The sequence below is a fragment of the Balearica regulorum genome, chromosome 3 (genome assembly GCF_011004875.1).
Source record: "Balearica regulorum gibbericeps isolate bBalReg1 chromosome 3, bBalReg1.pri, whole genome shotgun sequence".
NCBI lineage: Eukaryota > Metazoa > Chordata > Aves > Gruiformes > Gruidae > Balearica > Balearica regulorum.
The window spans coordinates 13,384,325-13,403,524 of record NC_046186.1 but is presented as its reverse complement, the minus strand read 5'-3'; the positions used below and the strand labels follow the sequence as shown (position 1 = coordinate 13,403,524).

General features: G+C 36.3%; 1 protein-coding gene across 8 annotated transcripts in view; it reads right to left on the bottom strand.

Moving 5' to 3' along the window:
- The window catches only part of CYRIA (CYFIP related Rac1 interactor A), a 59,496-nt gene that overhangs the window by 26,632 nt on the left and 13,664 nt on the right, over positions 1-19,200 (bottom strand). For 4 of the 8 annotated variants that reach the window (XM_075750574.1, XM_075750572.1, XM_075750576.1 and 1 more), the window contains 2 exons: positions 14,951-15,001; positions 13,069-13,137 (listed from right to left, as the gene is read on the bottom strand). The exons of 3 other annotated variants lie outside the window; for them this stretch is intronic. The gene's annotated coding sequence lies outside the window, so the exon portion shown is untranslated. Of the gene's footprint in view, positions 1-13,068; positions 13,217-14,950; positions 15,002-19,200 lie in introns of all 8 variants that reach the window. One more of the 8 variants, XM_075750575.1, reaches the window with a different exon arrangement.

The following is a 19,200-nucleotide window of genomic DNA, read 5'->3' as shown; positions in this document are numbered from 1 at the left end:
TTATAACTGACCTGTCTCACTGCCTTTTTCTGCAATCTCTCCAAGGGGTCCAAATTCCACTGGGTCATTCAACTCCAGGTACAGTGCTTCGAACACATTCAAGTACGGTGCCAAATATAATGAAGGAATTGCGTCTTGCAGACAACTGTGCTTTACACATCCCTCAAATATTATTTGCATAGTTTTACTTTATCCATTGCTTCCCTTTCTGCATTTTGGCAATTTATTAGTCCTGCTTCTATACAGTACCTTTTATTTACCCCCATCAAACTCAACAGTATTTTTTTTTAATCATCTCTCCAATTTTCTTATAGTTAAGAATATTTCCATGGATGTGGTAGTATCATTATCTTCAGTTGTTTTACTGGTAAATGTTGGCATTTTATAAACTGTGGTTGCATTGATGAAGAGAAATATAACAACTAATGTTTAATAGTCTCAGTTGTGCAAATATATGTTAGTTAAAACAGTCATATATTTGTGTTTGAGATGCTAATTGCAAAAAACTCCTAAAGATATTTCACAGTGAAGTACCTACAGTATTCTCTAGCAAAACACAGATAAGGGAAAACCACACCCAAGTCCTTTTCAGAGGGCAACCTATATTCATTTTCCAGAAAAAAATAAAAATATCCCCAATGGTGGCCTCTAAATACTGTATTTATAAGATTTTAAGAACATAAGTAACATATATAACAAGATGCACCAAGAAGCAACCTACACACAAGTGCAGAAAAACTGGTGCCATACATTCCTTATGCAGGTGAAGCATAAACAGACCCAAAAACCCCCAATAAAACTCAAACCCAAAAAACAGATGTAAAGAATTCAAAAGTGGAATAAGAGAAGAATGTTGCTTAAGGTGAAAGCAACCCAAGATAAAAGAATCATTCCTGCTTTGAACAATTATTTTATTATAATTCCTAGATAAGCAACACTTCAAGCCAAGAGCTTTTGCTGTTAACTGATATGCAGATTGCAGGACACAAAGCCTAGAAAAGAGTGAGGCAAGTCAAAGGGAGTTAATAAATGGTTTCTATGACAAATACTTCCCCCCTCCCCAATCATAAAATGCTAAAATAGCTAATCAACAATATTAGTACCCGTAGCCTCAAGGATTAAAGAGTTTGGCTCGTGGATTCACTAAAATCAAAAGGAAAAAAAAAAAAAAAAGGATTACCTTAGATGAACTTATGACTTATTCAAGGGGGGAATTTTTCTATATGCCAACCCTCACACCTGAACATACTTTGAACAGAACTCCTATATGTATTTTCAAAGTGCATAATGTCAGAAGAGCCATCACAAAAGGATGAAAACCAGGCAACCAAAATATCTGGATTCTGATTCATAGGTCATAATAAACATAAGGCAACAACCTCCAATAAAAAATGTAGAATGGAAGCCAATTAAGTAATTAGAATAAAATCATATTTGAAATTAAGAAAACACTGTTGCACTTTGATCCTTCCACCGAGTGTACAGTAACTACAGTAACCTAGTTTGAATATGGCATCACATGCGCAGATGCTTACACACAAAACAGGGACACGATTTCCCTGTACACAGTAAATGGAGCCTCTATCAACTGATGCTGTTAGGTAAGCAAAGCGGGGTACTAATGTTTACTGAACTGATACACAGGCGAAAGAGACACTTTTAACAGAAACAGAACAGGTTTGGCTAGTTTAAGTGTTTCTTTCTTCAAAACAAAACCACTTCATTTTTTTCCAGGACTTAGTTCTTCCAAACTCTTGTAAAAGAAAAGCAGCCACGTCATCCTCCTCCTCCTCTTAAAACTTCCTTGTCCTTGTCTTCTCTCACCAAAATCATAGTGAAAAAGGAAATAAACCATCTCAGAAAGCACTCAATTTGGGAAATGTTAAGGATTTGGGCATTTGAAAAAGTATCTGGTTTCAATGTTTGTGAAGATAGTGAGTGAAAAATATATTCTAGATCATATACGTTCTTAGATATAGAATCAGAAACAGGACTCAGCTGAAAAATCAGAAACAGAAAAAAACGTTGCTGGTGCTTTCCATCTGTTAATTACTGCCAATTATTCAGCCTTCTGACTATGTTCCCCAAAGTATTTTATACTATACTCACAGAAAATCCAGTGCAAGTGTCTGAAAAAACAAGATGAAAACCATCATATTCTAGTTCTTTCTGCAACTAGGTAAAGACTTTTCTCAGAGTGATTTTATTTTCAAGTTATTTCTTGTGCCAGTTGACAATGGGAATAAGTCTTTGCATGTTAATTTTGTTCTTTACCTAGTTAACTTCTCTTTTTAACACATAAATGCCGAAACAGTCAAGCCAGACACAAATCCTACAGTGACTGGATTTCTCATTACATATTTGCTAGTGATCCGCTCTGAATGTGTCAGTATGTAGGACATAATACATTTTTCCAGCTAAATTTGTATTTCTGGTTTGGATGGTAATAATCTATAAGATACGGATCTGAAGCAGTCTTTACAAGTATTCTTTTCTGGAAAAGGGGAGAGAAGTCAAACAATGTCTTAAAATACTAAGCAGACAATTCTGATCAAAGAAACATATTGACATTACTGGAATTAAGATAGCTGTGGCTGACTACATGTATCAATAGCTCAAAATTTGAGGAATTAAAGATGAAATGTGGATCTTTGTAGGGATTAGTTGCTACTAGTTTAAATACTTCTATTTGTGTAATAGTGGTCTTATTTAATATCTCATTACACAAAATAAGAAAACTTGCTGACTAATTTGCATTACGATGCTGTTGATGCAAATAGCAAGAGTTCCACTAGAGGAAAAAAAAAAAAAATTCAAAAACCCACTGTAAATAGACTGGAGGATAATACATTCTTTTTTTTTAAGTTTATATTTAAAATTTTAGAAAAAGGTAAAAGAAAAACTTCCTATGTGTCTCTAGGTGAGGGTAAAGGAGGAAAGAACAGGTATTGTCCCAAGACAGGAATCTGAGAGACCACCGAATTCCAAGAAAGTGGTGAAGAAGGTTTTGCTGAACTATGGAGGCATCTAAGTAACAGCATTGGGCAAGAAGCTTCAGGAGGGTTAATTAACCATGTATCTGTACAAGCTCCTGGAGTGATAAATGTTCTTTCTAGAACACAGAGGAATTTGCCAAAGGAATCGTTATTTTAGACTTGTTTGATAGTTATGGGGAGAAGTATTGGAATATAAGGATGGAAATACAAGAGAAGTTAATTAAGAACAGCAGAGATTACTAAACAAGGAGAAAACAGCAAACTAAAGATCGTGATTTCAAAAAAGCAGTTTTAGTCATCTCAAATATCTGGAAGAATAGGTCTCCTGGAAAGTTTAAGGCATAAGGGAGTGCAGGAAACTCAACAGTTAGGGAAATACACAACAGGCTATTCCAATGGACAAAATGGAGACTTAGAAATCAATATGCCTGTATGACCATAGGGAAGAACTGAAAGAAGTAAAGAAATATATAAAGGAGGGAGCTTTGACAAATGACTGGAGAGGAGAAAAAAGAAAATGTCATTTAGTACCATAAATTTGCTGCAACACTGAAAATCTGAAAAAGTAGTTGTCAGTGGTTTACTGGCAGAAAAGAATGGTATTTTTAAACCATTCTCTGGTATCTGTTGTATAGATCTAGTTTTGTTCAATACTTTTAAATAGTGAAAGACAGAGAAGAAGAAAAATACCCTGTTAAAATATGCACTAAGCTAGAAAGGAATTAAAATATTCTGGAAAATAGGATCATAATTCAAAATCACTTTGATAAACTGGAGATACTATTCAGAAGAAATTCAGTAAATACAAATGTAAAATATTCCACTCAAGGCAGAAAACAAATCAATCCTACAGATGTAGATGGACTGGTAAGCCAAAAGACTGAGGAAAAAAATATTTCATCATTATACTGGACTACAAATTAAGCACAAAGCAGGCCAGAAAGTTGCTAAACTCCAGAATTTTTTGAAGATTGCTGTCAAAGTCAAGTTAAAGGATGAGGGGACTGAATACTGAAAAAGAACAGATTTTCTCCAAAACACTAATCTAATCGGTAATTATGCAAAAGTTACAGAAAAGTATAACTTCCAATAAAACTCCTCCTCTTTCCTTAATTAGCTTTGTGTCTTTTTTTTAATCCCTTCTGATATTATTTCATTAATTCCTATTCTTTCACATTAAACACTCCACTCATTGAAACATACAGGGGCAAACCGGGTCCATGACATTTTTCTGCAAAATAGCCTCCCTTGAAAATTGCCTTTAGTTAATAGACAAGCACATTAGCCCTCTTAATGATGCAAACATAAAGAGATTCTTAATTTTGCATTGTGCCTAATACTTTAAGAAGCTCGCTCCCTAGTAAATCTATTTTCAAATAATGTGTTTTACTTACACAGAATGCCAAACAAGCTTCTGTGCCCCAACGTGAGCTGCTAAAACCCATTGCAACCTTTTGTGTTGTATTAAGAAGTCTGCTATTTGCCTAAGATGACAAGTAAGGAAGGAGTACTGTGGATGATGCTGAATTAAAACCATCCTTTTAATTAAAAATTAGATTTCTTGTAAGTGTAAATGAAAATTAAAATAACATACTGACCCTGACAGGCTCCACAGTAATTAATTCAAATCACAGCTGGAAGCTATTCCTAATTTAGCAATGAAATTTGCACAATAACTTTTTATTACGACAATAAAATCGATGCACAGTAGTGACTTTATATCTTACTCCTACTTTGCTATAAAAACTATTTTTAGCTAATTGACAAATTTGGAGGCTGATTAATCACGAGCCCATTTATGACACAGTTTGCTCCCTTCCCATGGCAAGATGCACAAGCCTATAGAGGCCCATTATACAAAGAAAACAAGAGTATTGTTCAACCACGTGAGCGAAGTCAAACATACGCACAAAAGCAGACATTGTACAGTTGTTTTGACAACCCTACAATGCTGCCGGGTGGATTTCCTGCGAAGGAGACGTAGCCGGCTCTCTGCCCACCCCGCGGCCGTGTGCTCCTCTCGCAGGGCCGGGGCTCAGCGGGGCCAAGCAGCAGGCGGTGCAGGGCGGGGGTGCCCTCTGCTGCCAGCACCAGCCCGGCCACTGGTCTCCATCATTGCCACTGGCCTCCATTGCTGACCCCGGCCTCCATCACCTCTGCCACCGGCCTCCATCATCGCCCCTGGCCCCCATCGCTGCCCCCGGCCTCCCTCAGGCCTGGCACTGTGCCCGACCGTCAGGGGACAAGCCAGAGGTTTTGACACAAAGCACAGGGAAATTCAACGCTCTAAATAAAGAGCGGTTGGCTCATCTGAAACGCTCGTTACGCCCAACTAAAAGGCCACGACTGGATCTAACCGTTAGTTTGTATTTGCACTGAATCGTCAGCACTGACTTACTGCTGCAGGATATGCAGGCTTCACACTGAATTTTTGCAGGGACTACAGCTCCGGGACCAGTGGATAACTTTCTCCTTACTTTTCTAACTAAAGCCAAACTAATCTAGATCACCTTTCAACAACCGCATCTCAGAACAAGTAACAACATTAAAAAAATTATATTGCTTTCCCTTTCCTCCCACTGAAACTCAGAATTTAGTTTAAAAGTAACTGTGACTGCATCTAAAAAATCACAAAACCTGTCATTTCCACTGTACCGCTGAACAGCCTACGGGTAACCGGAGAGAAGTCCCGTGGCTGGTGAGCGTTCTTCACAGGGCATCCCAGCCCGGCACCTAATGCATCCTACACCACCCCTGCCCGTGCCCCTGGCTTCTCCATGAGAACAGAAATACCATATTTATTCACGCTTAGTCAAGAAGTTTCGATTTGCGTTATTTCTTTTGAAGAAGCAGACTAAAAGTTGAAAAAGAAGAAATCAGGTTTTGCTTCTGTAGTCTCTGACTAAAAACCAGATACATGGGATGAGATATGCTAACTTTAAAATGCCAATTAACTGCAATCAAAAATGGGGCGAGGTACTTGAATCCAGTATTTTCACATTGCCTCAGTGGAATACCTGTCTGAAAAGGCAAATCAAGCCTTTTAGAACTAGAAGCTACGGAACATACACTTTATTTAGGTTTGGAGCAAAATTTAAGTTTTATTTTTATGTCAAAAGGATCTAACGGCCTTGTTGGTTTCTTTTCCAGTTGCAACTAACTCCCTATTCACACTTCAATAGAGGTGATATATGTTAAACTTGAGAGAAATACACCCTCATAAAAGCATCATTCATTATTTTCTAACAAAAATTCAAATTATAAACAACTATTTAAATAGTTAATTTTAAAAGATGTTTAGAAACAGCCATGTAACTTGTTAAAAAACTTACATTGTGTAAAAATTACACAGGCACGCACACATTTGTATGTACATATACACACATACACAGAGACCTGCAAATCAGCATGTTTAACCAAGAACTGAGAAATAGTTGCTTGTTACAGGAAAAAAATAAATCAAAAAAATAATCGTTAAAACTGTAACGCAGTAATAGAAATCAAGATTAAAATCATTGACTTAACTAAACTATCTTTTTGCTGACTCAAAGCCATCTACTCTAGGTGTCCAGAGACACAAGCAGTTGCACAACAGCATGCAGAGTAAGAGGAGGAAGAACTCCTCTGTGATTTCAGCACTAATGAGGGTCTTAAAATTGGGTTCCTCTTAGCTCGGGACTTAGATGATGTGAGTTCTCTAGAGGATGGGATAGGGCAGGAAAAAAAATCAATTATTCCCAATCTCATGATGAACAGACGGAAGATAGAAATTTTCTGGAAAAAAATGTGTTAATATTCATCAATAATAACACCCTTTTGTAATACAGCACTGAAAGATGTCCGTAAATTGAATTATGTTTTCTTCCTTCTCTGAGCCAATCATTATTTTAGTTACAGTTTATTCAACTGACTTACTAATAAAAACAGCGTAACTGAAAACTTCAGAAAAGCCTGCGAGATTAAGAAAGAAAATGCTCAGTGACTGAAGATTATTGAGGTTGATGGGAAGTAATGGAAATTTACTTAGGGGAAAAAAGTTCAAAGAACACATATTAAAGAGTGAAAAGGAATGGAAATACCTAAATCAATGTATGTTTCAACAGTGCAAAAAAACTTTCCTATATAAAAGTTGTTAAATTGCAGGGGATAGTGTTCTTTTATTATAGAATGGATTTTTTGATACATTAAGAAAAAATATAAATATATTTTATATATTTATAAACTGTGTATATATATATGCATATATACATTGGTTTCAGATAAAAAGTTTGAATTTTTTTAATATTTAAATTTTCTATCAAATAGACCAATTTATTAATACTACCATCCAAACTACTTAGCAAAGAAGAGTCTTTATGAAAAGAATATCTTCAAGAAGTAATAACTGTAAGTGACAGTGGTGGAATAGACGTTTGGTGTCTCTCACCTTTCTGATATTCCAAAGCAGAATTACCTGAAGTCTACAAAAGTCCAACTAAAGCCGGACCCAGCTCAGTCCTATACTCATCTTTTGTGTACGTCCTCCACAACGTCATCCAAGAAAACGCACCAACTACTTTCAGTCAGGTTCCCTTCAACTCATTTCTCGATTCTAGTTCAGATTTTGCCCAGCTACCAATCTTCCAACCATAAGTGCTAAAACCAAGCATTGCCTAAAACACCAAAATTACCACCATATTACCAACTACATTTAATTAACCTAAAGAACCAGTGCAAGACCACCAAGACTGTTGTTTAGACTTTCTGATCAAATTAAGTATGCAAATAAGATCCTTATTTTCCTGCAAGAAGTTTATAATTCTGTAATAAATGATTCCTACATTTTAATACACTTCATCCACAAAGTGGATAAAGTTCCTAAAATGGAGCTGGTAATAAAAGGTTCTTTGAAAACATGCTACGATCAGAATTTTCTAGCCAGAAGGAAAACTCCGGCATAAAATCAAGAAAGCTGTCTGCCATCTGATTTGGTTTTGAAAAAAGGCTGCAGTTAAGGCTGTTTTCCACTAAGTGGCATTATCAACTCAAACACCTAAATTTGACAAAAAATAATCGTGGTACAGTGCATTTTTTTCCTCCTACAAACAAATTGATAGAAAACATTTTCTTTGGATGATTCATTTTATTCAAGTTTGTCAGAAATTCAGGCATCGTTCCAAACAAATGTACTTCTAAACCAGCATTACCAATTTACTTTTCACGTAACGGTATTTGTAAATATTAAGCAGAATGGTCAGGTTAGAAATAAAACTATCATGACAGACATCTTAAACAAAGCAACCAAAATATCAGAGTAATATAAGCTCAAATTAGACACATAAAGGTATAATTTTAAAAGTAGCTGGTATTTCCTGTTGTGAAGTACTGAAAGTCACACCATATGTTTACTTTACTTCAGATAAAACACTTTTAAAAAAAAAATAAATACAATAGATTAGATAAACTGATGCTACCTGACGCTAGAAAGTATGTAAAAAATGACAATAAATGGGAAAGTATTACATTTCACTAATTATTAAAAGTTTAGTTTTTGAAATGTTAATTAAGGATTAATGACTGTAAATATAGTTTTTTGATAAATGTTTACTAGAAAAAAGCATTTAGGAACAGTATAAATACAAGAAAAAAGTATTAGAACAGAAGTCTCATTGTAAAATAGCTTTTTTTCCTTCTATTCCTATTTTTTGTCCGTCTTTTATCACTGTCAATTTGTACATAGATTAATAGCTACTGAAAATAAAGGGAGAAAATTCAAACCACTGTCACTGTATACAAGAGTATAGGAAAATGAAATGAGCAACTATTTCTGTCTCTCTGCCTCTTCAAAGCATATATTTTAAGCTTGTCAGATGTCCTACACATGCATTCAAAATTCTGAGTGTACTTCAATGCTAGAGGGATCAAGACATTCTTTTTTTTTTTTTTTTTTGGTGATTCTTTTTCCTCACTGGTCACAGAGGAATTGCATTAGGACACAGTCCTTTTTGCCTACATCCGCCTACGACAAACATTTGCTGCAAGTCAGCGACTCCAAAACCAAATTGTTTACAATTAACTCAAAAAGCCATTAAAAAAAATTGTTTCTTTGTTCCAGTTGGAAAGAGAGACAGCCAGATGTGTGGCTTGTTGATCTTGCTCTTTTCTGACCTCTGAGTGTAGGAAGAACTGCAGCTGAGGAAGGAAGTCAGCAAGTTGTGTTAATGAAGGTAAACATTGCAAAAAATGATGTTTGCGATCTTTTTTCATGAAAGAAAAATCTCTTTGAAAGAGTTTTTATTAAAAAATAGATACTACAAAGCCTTACTTTTCACTATTGGTGAAAAAGTAGAGGCTTTGTTTCAGGAGAAGTCAATAGTCTGCAGGTTGTTACTTTTGAAAAATTCTACCCTTTATTTCAAGAACTTCATGAAGTTTCACTGCTGTAAATTAGTAAACCCCTCATCATTAACACCTGCCAGGAGACCATCTTCCTTTGAGGATGCAAAATGTACAAAAAGCATTTTAATTTTAGGCTCTGAATGAGTCATGGTCTACCACTACACACCAAAATCAGGCCCAACGCTGACTTCCAGATTGAGACTGCGCCCACTTCTTTGGAGAACACATCTGGCCAACAACGCAAGGCAACAAACTATAGTTACCACTGTGCCTTTCTTCACATTTCTCCCTGAAACAAGTTTATGCATTATATCTGTAAAACACCTGGCAATGAATTAACTAGTAATCTGTGTTGAAAACATTACATGGTTCTCCTCGCAACAGTGCGGAACACATCTGACAAGATATTCTGAGAGCATAAAAAAGAACAATCTCTCAAAGACTGCATGTGAAATATTATCTTGTTGCTGAACTTTGAATTATTTTCTAAAACAGAGTCTGAAAATGCCTTCCTCATTTTATCATGGTAGCTGAAAAGTTAGTAAAAGCTAGCATGCCTGAGGTGATACCTAAGGACACATTTACATGTGAAGTCCAAATTCACTCCAGATATCCGATTTTAGATATTAATTCTGGCACTGAAGCAACAATTCAGACTCCTTATGCAGTTAGTGAAGCTTCCCAAACTCTAGGCATCAACTTAATTGTTGGAATTAGGTTAAATGTTTGATGTTGCTCTCCCTACACTGCTATCTTCATCTTCACAGCTCACATTAGTTTTGGTAGAAAACAATGCCTAATTCTTGTCAACCAGTTACTATTTTAAGAATACACTCGCCATCTGAAGACCAGAATAATATCATCACAGTTAATTTTCCAACTTATGCTTATTGTGATATTAGTTAATTAAGAAATTTTTCTATGTATTCTTACAAAACGGGAAATTGAAAATGAAAACTAGTTTACTCTCTTCTCACCTCATGTTCTCCTGCCCCCCAAGGTCATTTAAAAAACAACATTAATAGATCACCACACACATGCATTTGTATATACAAAACCATTTCTGCAGTTATACAAATTTTTAATCTGATAAGAAAATTCAAATTTTGGAGAATTAAAACAGTATTTCATGTCATACTTTTCAAAACCATTGTAAGGCATACTGGTCCTTTTAAAAATAGAGATTCAATATTTCTATTTGCACTAAGAGAAATGAAAAATCTTATCATGTAAGACTTTCAGCACAGCTCAAACAGCTCACAGGAATTAGCACAAAGAATCACTTCTGCTGCATTAATATTTAGAAATTATTATTAGCTTGTCATTGTCATAGTAAGATTTGAATTTCAGAACCTTTTCTTTTAGAAAAAAATTGTTTAGATGCTTCTACAGTCTGTATTTTGTCATATTCTTCTGAAAGAATCAAATATACCTTTAATGATCTTAAAGATTAAGGACTTCGTTTTGAAAAAAAAAATTGTCTTAATATCTCTATAGTCTCTAACAGCAAACATTTAGGACTTCAAAAATTTATCAGGTAAAAAAAAATTACTAGGAATTTTCCTACCAGTTGTAGTTCCTACCAGCTTATTAGTTCCTACCAATGGAATTAATAAAAGCAGTGAACTACACTGTAGTACTATTAACTTTCTTAAAAGAATGCATAATTTAGCAAAGCTCTATTTCCTCATTTCACACTCCTGTTTCTCATCACTTCCTGTTTCTTCTGGCACGTTACATTAGGGTGTTCATCTCCATTTTTCCCTTTAACTCTTCCTTTTCACTCTACTTGTCCTGTCTCTAAGATCTCCCCTTCAGCTCATCTCAGTCTCCCCCCCAGGGTGACTAAGCCCATGCAAAGCACTTAAATTTTTGAGATCCTCTCCAGCTCATAAAGATCTTTCTTCACTTAAAAAGTAGCATGGGCCCTAAGTTTTAATTGAAATGGTTTTTAAAGAAAATTTATTAAACATCATATACATAACTCCTATTTAAATTCCATACAACTGTAACAAAATACAAGGCTGGAATGCCTTTTAAGGGAAAAAATAAAGTGTAAAATAAAATGGACAAAGCAGCTTCACTGGTTAAGTATACAGTCCCTACAAGTATCACATCAGTAGTTTACAAGGTAGAGAAGAGAAATTTCCTACACTGCAGAAATTGTCAAAGCTATGATCATAGCCTTTCATCTTAATCTTTCCTTCCACCCCTCACACCCACCTCCTCCCTTGGATCTGAGTTTGTTCGCCTGTTCAGTGAAATGAAACAGGAATGTTGCTGGCTTTCAACTACACCAGTTCCACATTCATCAGAATACTTTGGGGCCTTCAATTAATGGATTTCTACACCTTCCAAACTCCTCTGCAGGTGGTTTTATTTCTTTTTGAACAAACATTCACATGATTAGCAAACACCTTTACTTTGATAGACTGCCATTGAGATCCTTGGGTTCACTTGGGTACTGCAAACCTGCTTTGATAGAAAGCCAGTCAGGCTGCTGCCATGTTGGGTTTGTTTTTATCTGCAACAAATTGAAGTTTCTGTGGTCATTTACCCACAGCATTGCTTGTTGGATGCCTCTCACAGCAGCTGAATTAATGACAGCATTCACTGTTACTAACATAAGGTTAGCTTAAGGTTCTCTCCATACTTGATGGCTTCCCTCTCTCTGAGAAACCACTGGATGAAAGCTACCATCTTGCATGGCCTTACTTCCCACAATAAAGCAAGGTATTATTCCCTCTCAGATTGCAAGTGTTACATGCTGCAACCACCCAGCTCAAACGTCACATCTGCTTCACATTTCCCAGCAGTGGAGAAAGGGCTGGCAAGCAGCAACCTGTTTGGGTCAGCACCACCAGAACCGTCATTTGTGACTTGTAACCCTGGAGCTCCGGCGCAATGCTGACCACAACATGGCCGCATGCGAAGATCTCCCTTCTGTCCACTAATAATCTATGCAGAAAACACAAGTAGCCAAATTGGCACGACCTCTGGTATTTCACTATGAGTAAGAAGGTAATCTTCTGTGACAAATACTCTTGTAATTACATCTACAGATCAAAACTTCTAGCTCTTCGCTATCACCCTCTGCTTCATCCTCAGATATTGAAGTCTGCAGCTGTTCACAACCCCTCTGTAGTCTTCCTCATGTATCAAACCTTTCCTTGGAGCAGAGAGAAGTGCGATGTTTAAAGCCAATACAACAATTTGTTGCTGCAAGTACTGACAGTGATTTCCTTGTGTCTACACCAGTATTTGTCTGAGTCCACAGCGAGCTGATGCAGAGGTCTAAACTGACAGAAAATTAATCCTCCAAGTAGTCTTTGCAATCCTGTAGATTTTCAGCGGCAAATTCCCCAAACCACCACATCTCAGATGAGTAGAGGTGTTGATGCAAGAGAAAGGGCAGACAGAACTGAACCACCACTTTGAATCAAACAACTACATACTCAATCATAAAATCAAATCCTGTATGCAGACTTGCTGATGCTGTTTCTCTCAGGGAATATAAAAATTTAGGACAACTGTACTGTTACTATTTAAAATCTCAGATAACATTGGACTCATTCAACAAAGACATAAACACTCTGTACAAAGTAAAATCCAGCATACTGCAATCTTTAGCTTTCTCACAATTCACGTATAAAAGAAAGAGGGTACTTAACACAAACACTAGGTTATGTCTTACCTAGAAATACAGTGGATCCAATTCACATTCAAAAATCCAAAGATGTGATGCTAAACATTCAACGTTCGTCTGTCATAAAAAACATTCAGGATTACACTTGGGATCACTGTGCTTTTCCCTCTCTGAATTTTCAGATGAAACTTTCTAGCTTAAAAAGGAAATATACCAGATTATATCCACAGAAAACTGAAATTCTTCTTTTTACAGTGAAATTTGGAATATCCAAAAACTTTTAAAATAATACCATTCAAAAATGCTTCCAAGATTGAAATGGTCAGGTTAAACTGAATTTTTATCCCATATAATTCTGCTGAACAGATTAAATTTAATTTGCATTTTCTAATGAGTTGTTGCCAAGACTGGTACAGCCAAAGAAAAATAACGTTCACTGGTACTGGTATGCATTATATTAAGAATTAAAAGAAATAATGAAAATGCAAATCCATTTCCAAAATATTTAGCATTTCATTATAATGGCTACATTTATTTAAAGCAATTTTTTCATTGAAAGACATCTGGTTAAAGCAGTTCTAAGTTCAGAAATTAATTTTCCAATATTTTGATTAAATGCCTAACAGCAACCATTTTATTCTGCAGGTGTTGGGGGGGAGGCTCAGAGAAAAACAAGGAGACCAGGTCCTTCATAAGGATCTATAGGGACAGTTGTTCTTAAAGTCTGGCTCTTGTGTCACTTTTTCAGCTCTCTAAAAAGAACTCATAGCAATGCAAGTTTGCTCCCAGAACAAAGGTGAAGTCAACTTAAGAAAAAGAAATCTGCTACAGAAGAGCTTGGAAGTGAACATCCGTTCCAACCATAACCTCAACCATGCTAATGTAACTCCACAAATTATCTTCTTCCCAAATATGCAGGTTCACTATCCTCAGGACTATGGAAAAACAGAGATCAAGTCATCAGGTCCATAAATCAGCTGAATTAAGTTTTGACTTTGAAAAATGCGTGGTTGTGTTTCTGTGGCTATTTTTATAAAGATATGACTAAAAACTGGTTCTAATATAATGATGGATTTTTATTCATTTAATTTCTAAGAGTGCTTGATCACTGCCTAAAGAGGAATTATCTTTTTAAACTCGGGGGTGGCGTGGTGCAGATTTTTTTTTCTTCTAAAAATACGTTCCTTACTGCAAATTAAAACAATTCATTATAAAAGCAGATTAAATTAAATCAGAATGTAACAGTAATTTCTCAAGTAGAGCACCCACATAGGGAACTAATTAGAAACAGCTCCTCTGTGTAAACAAACCTTTGTACCAATTAGTAGCTGGTCAAGTCAGGGAACTCCCCTTCTCTGGGGGGAAAAAAGTCTATTTTCAGCATTGCTTTATTTTGCTACTGGCTGCAAATTCTCTCCAGTTCTGTAGCCATGGAGGGTGTTTAGAACTTATATTTCAAAGAGTTTGATGAGAACCTGGTCAAGATTTGGAAAAAAAAAAAAAGTAAAAAATATGGCAGTAGAAGGCCTAAAAAAAAAAAATTTAAAAAAAAATCACAAAATTAGGACTTCAAAAGGGATGAGAACAAATCCCATTCTCTGCCTAGGCCAATTCTGTCCCAAGGGTTTACACAGACCAGAACAATAACAGTGAAATGATTCAAAACAAACAGTGGAGTACATTAAAAAAGTACATGGGAAGAAGAATTCTCAGTTGTTGTTCTATAATAAGAAAAGCAAACAAATAAAAACCTCAAGGCGAGAATATTATGCCCAGATAGCATTTTGAAAGCATCGGTTAGGTGTAATGGTAAAACTACGTAACAGGATGCTGTTCAAGGGAGGCTGAGTATTCATTTATCATTTATGACATTCGAATGTGCTAGACAGCTGTTTTGTGCAAGACAAAAAGTACTGGAGGTGACTCTTACCTTGTTGAAGATGATCCAGAGCCTTCCCAATAATTAGACAGAGGCTGCAATCTGTGGATTTTAAAATTTGTTTAAAAGAACTGTTATTAATGAAACTGGTTTAATTACTAAGTAAAAATCAGAAAAGTTACTTAATTGCCTTCAAAAGACAGTAATTTCTTTTTTTTTTTTTTTTTTAAAGCAACGAGTACGGCTGCAGGGTATCTTCTACTGTGCATTATGCCCAGAGCAAAAGGTCAGTTAATGCCGTAGCACAGCACATCAGGATAGCGCACTACCGTTACCATGTTTGGGCTGCTTAGTTAACTCTGGAAAGTGATACAGCTTACATGGGAAAGGCGGTGGGAAGGAGACATCAGAGAATGGGCAAAGCAGGAACACCCTGGGACAGGGAAAGGACTGGAAGCAGCTCACAGAACCCAGAAAATCACCATTTCCTATGGAGCAGTGATGTAGTAAGAGACAACTTCTGACCCTCCAGCCTTACTAGGTTGCAAAAACAAGCTCTAGATACCATCATTTTCTGCAGCATTTATTGGTTGAAGGTCTATGAAAACATGACCCCTTCCCTCTTGACCCAAGAACAACAAAAATGACAAGTCTGAAGGACTCAGTAACACCAGCACTAATTAAATGAGCATCCGTGAGAAAGTTTCAAAGAGGGTATCCCACTTTGTGGACCACATTAACTCCCAAGCTACTAAGCATTGAGGTATTTTCCAAGCTTCATGTAATTAAGGTTTACAGGAAGGAGTGGTTAAGCAACAATGCAGCGAGATTGATGTTAAACAGAAACCAAAGCAGATTCACTACCAGGAATGAGAGAAAGTTAAGGTGGTAGAACAGAATGGATGAAAATGATGAGTAGGGATCACAGGTAGGGAGACTGGAAAGAACAGAAACAGAAACAATGCAGGTAAAGAAAGAGGACTGTGAAATTTAGATGACCGTCAGAAATAAAACTGGTGGAATTTAGCTTTGAAAAGGCAAGTCGAGCACAAACTATGCTACCATGACATCAGTTGGCTTTGGAGGAATGTCATGACACAAAAAAAGACCCTGAGTCAGTTTGAGAAAGGGCAGGAAAAGTATTTGTTAGCTGAACACCTTTAATTAATTAATCAATTAAAAAACTCATACCAAAGTAGGTACCTGCAGCATTGTATTTATATGAGCCATAATTTGATCCATTTCTTTGATCCACTCCAGGAGGAGTTCATCAATATGAAAAGATCAGTTTTTAGTCACTGAAGCCACTGGCAACACAGTTTAACTGAATTCATGACCCATTATCATAAGAAAGAAAGCAGAAGTAAAAAGACCTTAGTAAAGGAAAAAAGGTACTAAAGTTCCGCTTCTTTCTGGAAGTATTAAATGGAAATATGACTACAAATATCATAATTAGAGAGTGAATGACTACTACATTCCCTTCAAATGTACAGGACATACGTCACCAAATTCTACAGAAGTATTTCAACAGAAATGTTTTTCAGGAAAACTAATTAATTATAGAACAAGACTTACTTACTAGTTTAATTACAGTAAAAAAATGCCGGAACCTTTAAACCAATTGCAAGTGGGACAGAAAAAATTCCAGGGTAAAACTCTATGCAATAAAAATAAAAGATTGCTGTAAGAAATGAAATAGCATAAAAGTTCTGAAGTAGATGCAAGAACAGAAGATAAAATATATTTGATAGAAACTTCAGAATTTGTATATTGCAAAACAAGACAATTGGATTGTTTTAGAAAACTGTATGCTCATCAGAGCACATAAGCCTAGTGAGGCTAATTAAAAATGTTGAGATCTAACATAGACCAAAAGAAAGGTAAATTAGAATTTTCTTGAATTATATTCATAATTTCCATATTTTTATGCTAGACCAGTTTGTTCTGTGGCATAACTTGGCTTATTTGGAGAAAATTAACACTGCTGGCAACAATAAGCTCTCATGGAACAGGTGCAAAATATAATCACAAAAAGCTTACAGAGTCTGCTGGGAAGTAGACACAACACAGTTGCTCTGGATGTTGAAACACATTTTCATATAGAAAAACTAAATTTTGGAAACAAAACCCCAGCAACTATCAATGAGTATCTCCTGCTCAGCTAAATCATGAAATGACAAAAACTTTGCAACTTACACAGAATAGCTATCTGAAGCACAACGTAAGTAGTAGCTAGCACTGAATTAGATATTTAACAAAATACACATTACATTCTGGAAGCCTGCTTTTTAACCTTTGTTCAGACTTATCCTATATACCCAAGTTTCTTTCAGTCTAAATCAGAATCAAACTAAAACAATCTCAAAAGGAATGTAAAAACGATGTCAGTCCTATTCATAGAACTAATACGACAACAGGGTATGAAACAGGCACTAAAAAGAGACTACAAACAGATGCCAGGAAGCACTTTTTGTTCCGCAAGCAGTAGCTGCGTGGAATGGGCTGCAAGGCAAGTTCATTGAGGTAAGACTTCTGGACTGAGAGAGATGCCATCGAGTGGGAAAGTAAGTGCCATGGAAGAGAAAGAGGATAAACTACTCTGACTGGAAAAGCTTCAAATTTCCAATTTTGGGTCTTTAAGACAGAATATTCCTTTAAAATTGGAGAAAAACAGTCCAAGACTGATATCAGAGTCTTCCACAGGAAAGCTGGGGGACTCAAAAGGGACAACACTTTAAAATGTTTATAAAATGACTAAATACCAAGATACTCCCTACAACACTCCAACCTAAACATGGGGTGAAGAAACATGTTTATAAGCAACCGCTTTTCTCCTCGGGAGAATTTGTGAGTTCGGAAGAAAGGAAAGTGATCATTTCTTAAATACGAGTATGATAAAACTAAACAGAAACACATAAGACACTCTGGAAACCTTAGCAAAAACCCTAATGCTGCTTTAAGGGAAGGATGTCAACAAGAAGGCAAACCATCGCATATTAATGCAGAAGATAAAATTCTCTTTTATTGTTTTGGTAACAACCAGTAAGTCAATTTATCCCTAGTTAAAATGTATTTATACAATGAAACACAGAAGTCAGTTCAGTACCCTCAGCGTAGTAGTCTGGGGAACCTGCTGGGAGTAAAGCTCATTATCCACTCCGGGATTTGAGCAGTCATAGTCCACAACCAATTTGACTTAAGGCAAAACACAGCTGCTACTTTGAAAGTTTCCTGCTGTGTAAGAAATAATTAAGGCTGTATGATCAGTATTCAACAAAGCACAAATAGCAAAGATGCTAAATTAATTCTACTTGCAAAAGAGTTAAGTGAAGTTGCATTACAGAATGGACTACATAATGTTATAGTTCAAAGGCAAAGTAGAAGAGTTAAATAAGATGAAGTGTGCGTCAGAGGCCAGACTCTGAATCTTAACTATGCAACCGCAATATTATTTCATGTTGTAGAAGTCCTTTAGTAAAAAAGTAGAAAGTACATATTCCAAAATGAAGTTACAAATCTGTATTTTGATATAGGGAAGAAAAAAAAAAGGAGCAGCAGCAGAACCCACTTATCAATGTATGTGTTGAAAAAGCACAGGCTCATTAAAGCTTTTATTACCAAGCTAATACTATTTAAATATTATGCAGAACGATGTGAGAGACTCAATGGTAACGCAGGTAATTCAGGGCAGTTCATCCTGAACAGGATCCTCACTCAAGTTTTAATTCTCTCCCCACACAACCCTCAAACCACAAATCACACCAGGAACTCCCAGCCCAGGAATGGCACTTGGCCTGTCACCGTCCGCATGGGGACCGGGAGCTCAGTTTCTCAGTTTCTGATCGCTGGACCACTTCCACGTGGAGGGATATGTGGCCAGTTCACCAGGCAGCCTACACCATCCCAACAGCTATTCCTCATCTCCTGTAGAGGAGAGGTTGTGAGACAGATGGAAGTGCTCCATGGACTAGAGTCAACCTGTAAGTTGTCTGTTGGACCAGACTCTGTTAAGTCATTAGGATGTTAATAGCTTTAACACTGCTTAAACACTGCTTAAAAAAAAAAAAAAAAAAAAAAAAACAACCAAAAAAACCCCACAAAAAACCGCAAAAAACCACCAACGAAAAAACCCACAAAAACACCCCCACGTTCTACAGTTTTTGCTAAATATAAAGTTAGGAGGCAATCAGACAATTAGAAGAGGGCTGAAATATCTGCTTGAGACAGGGATTCCCCAGGTAAAACCTAAAGATCATGCGAACTTAGGTTTGTGCTAGCAGGTTGCCACTACTCCTTTAGTT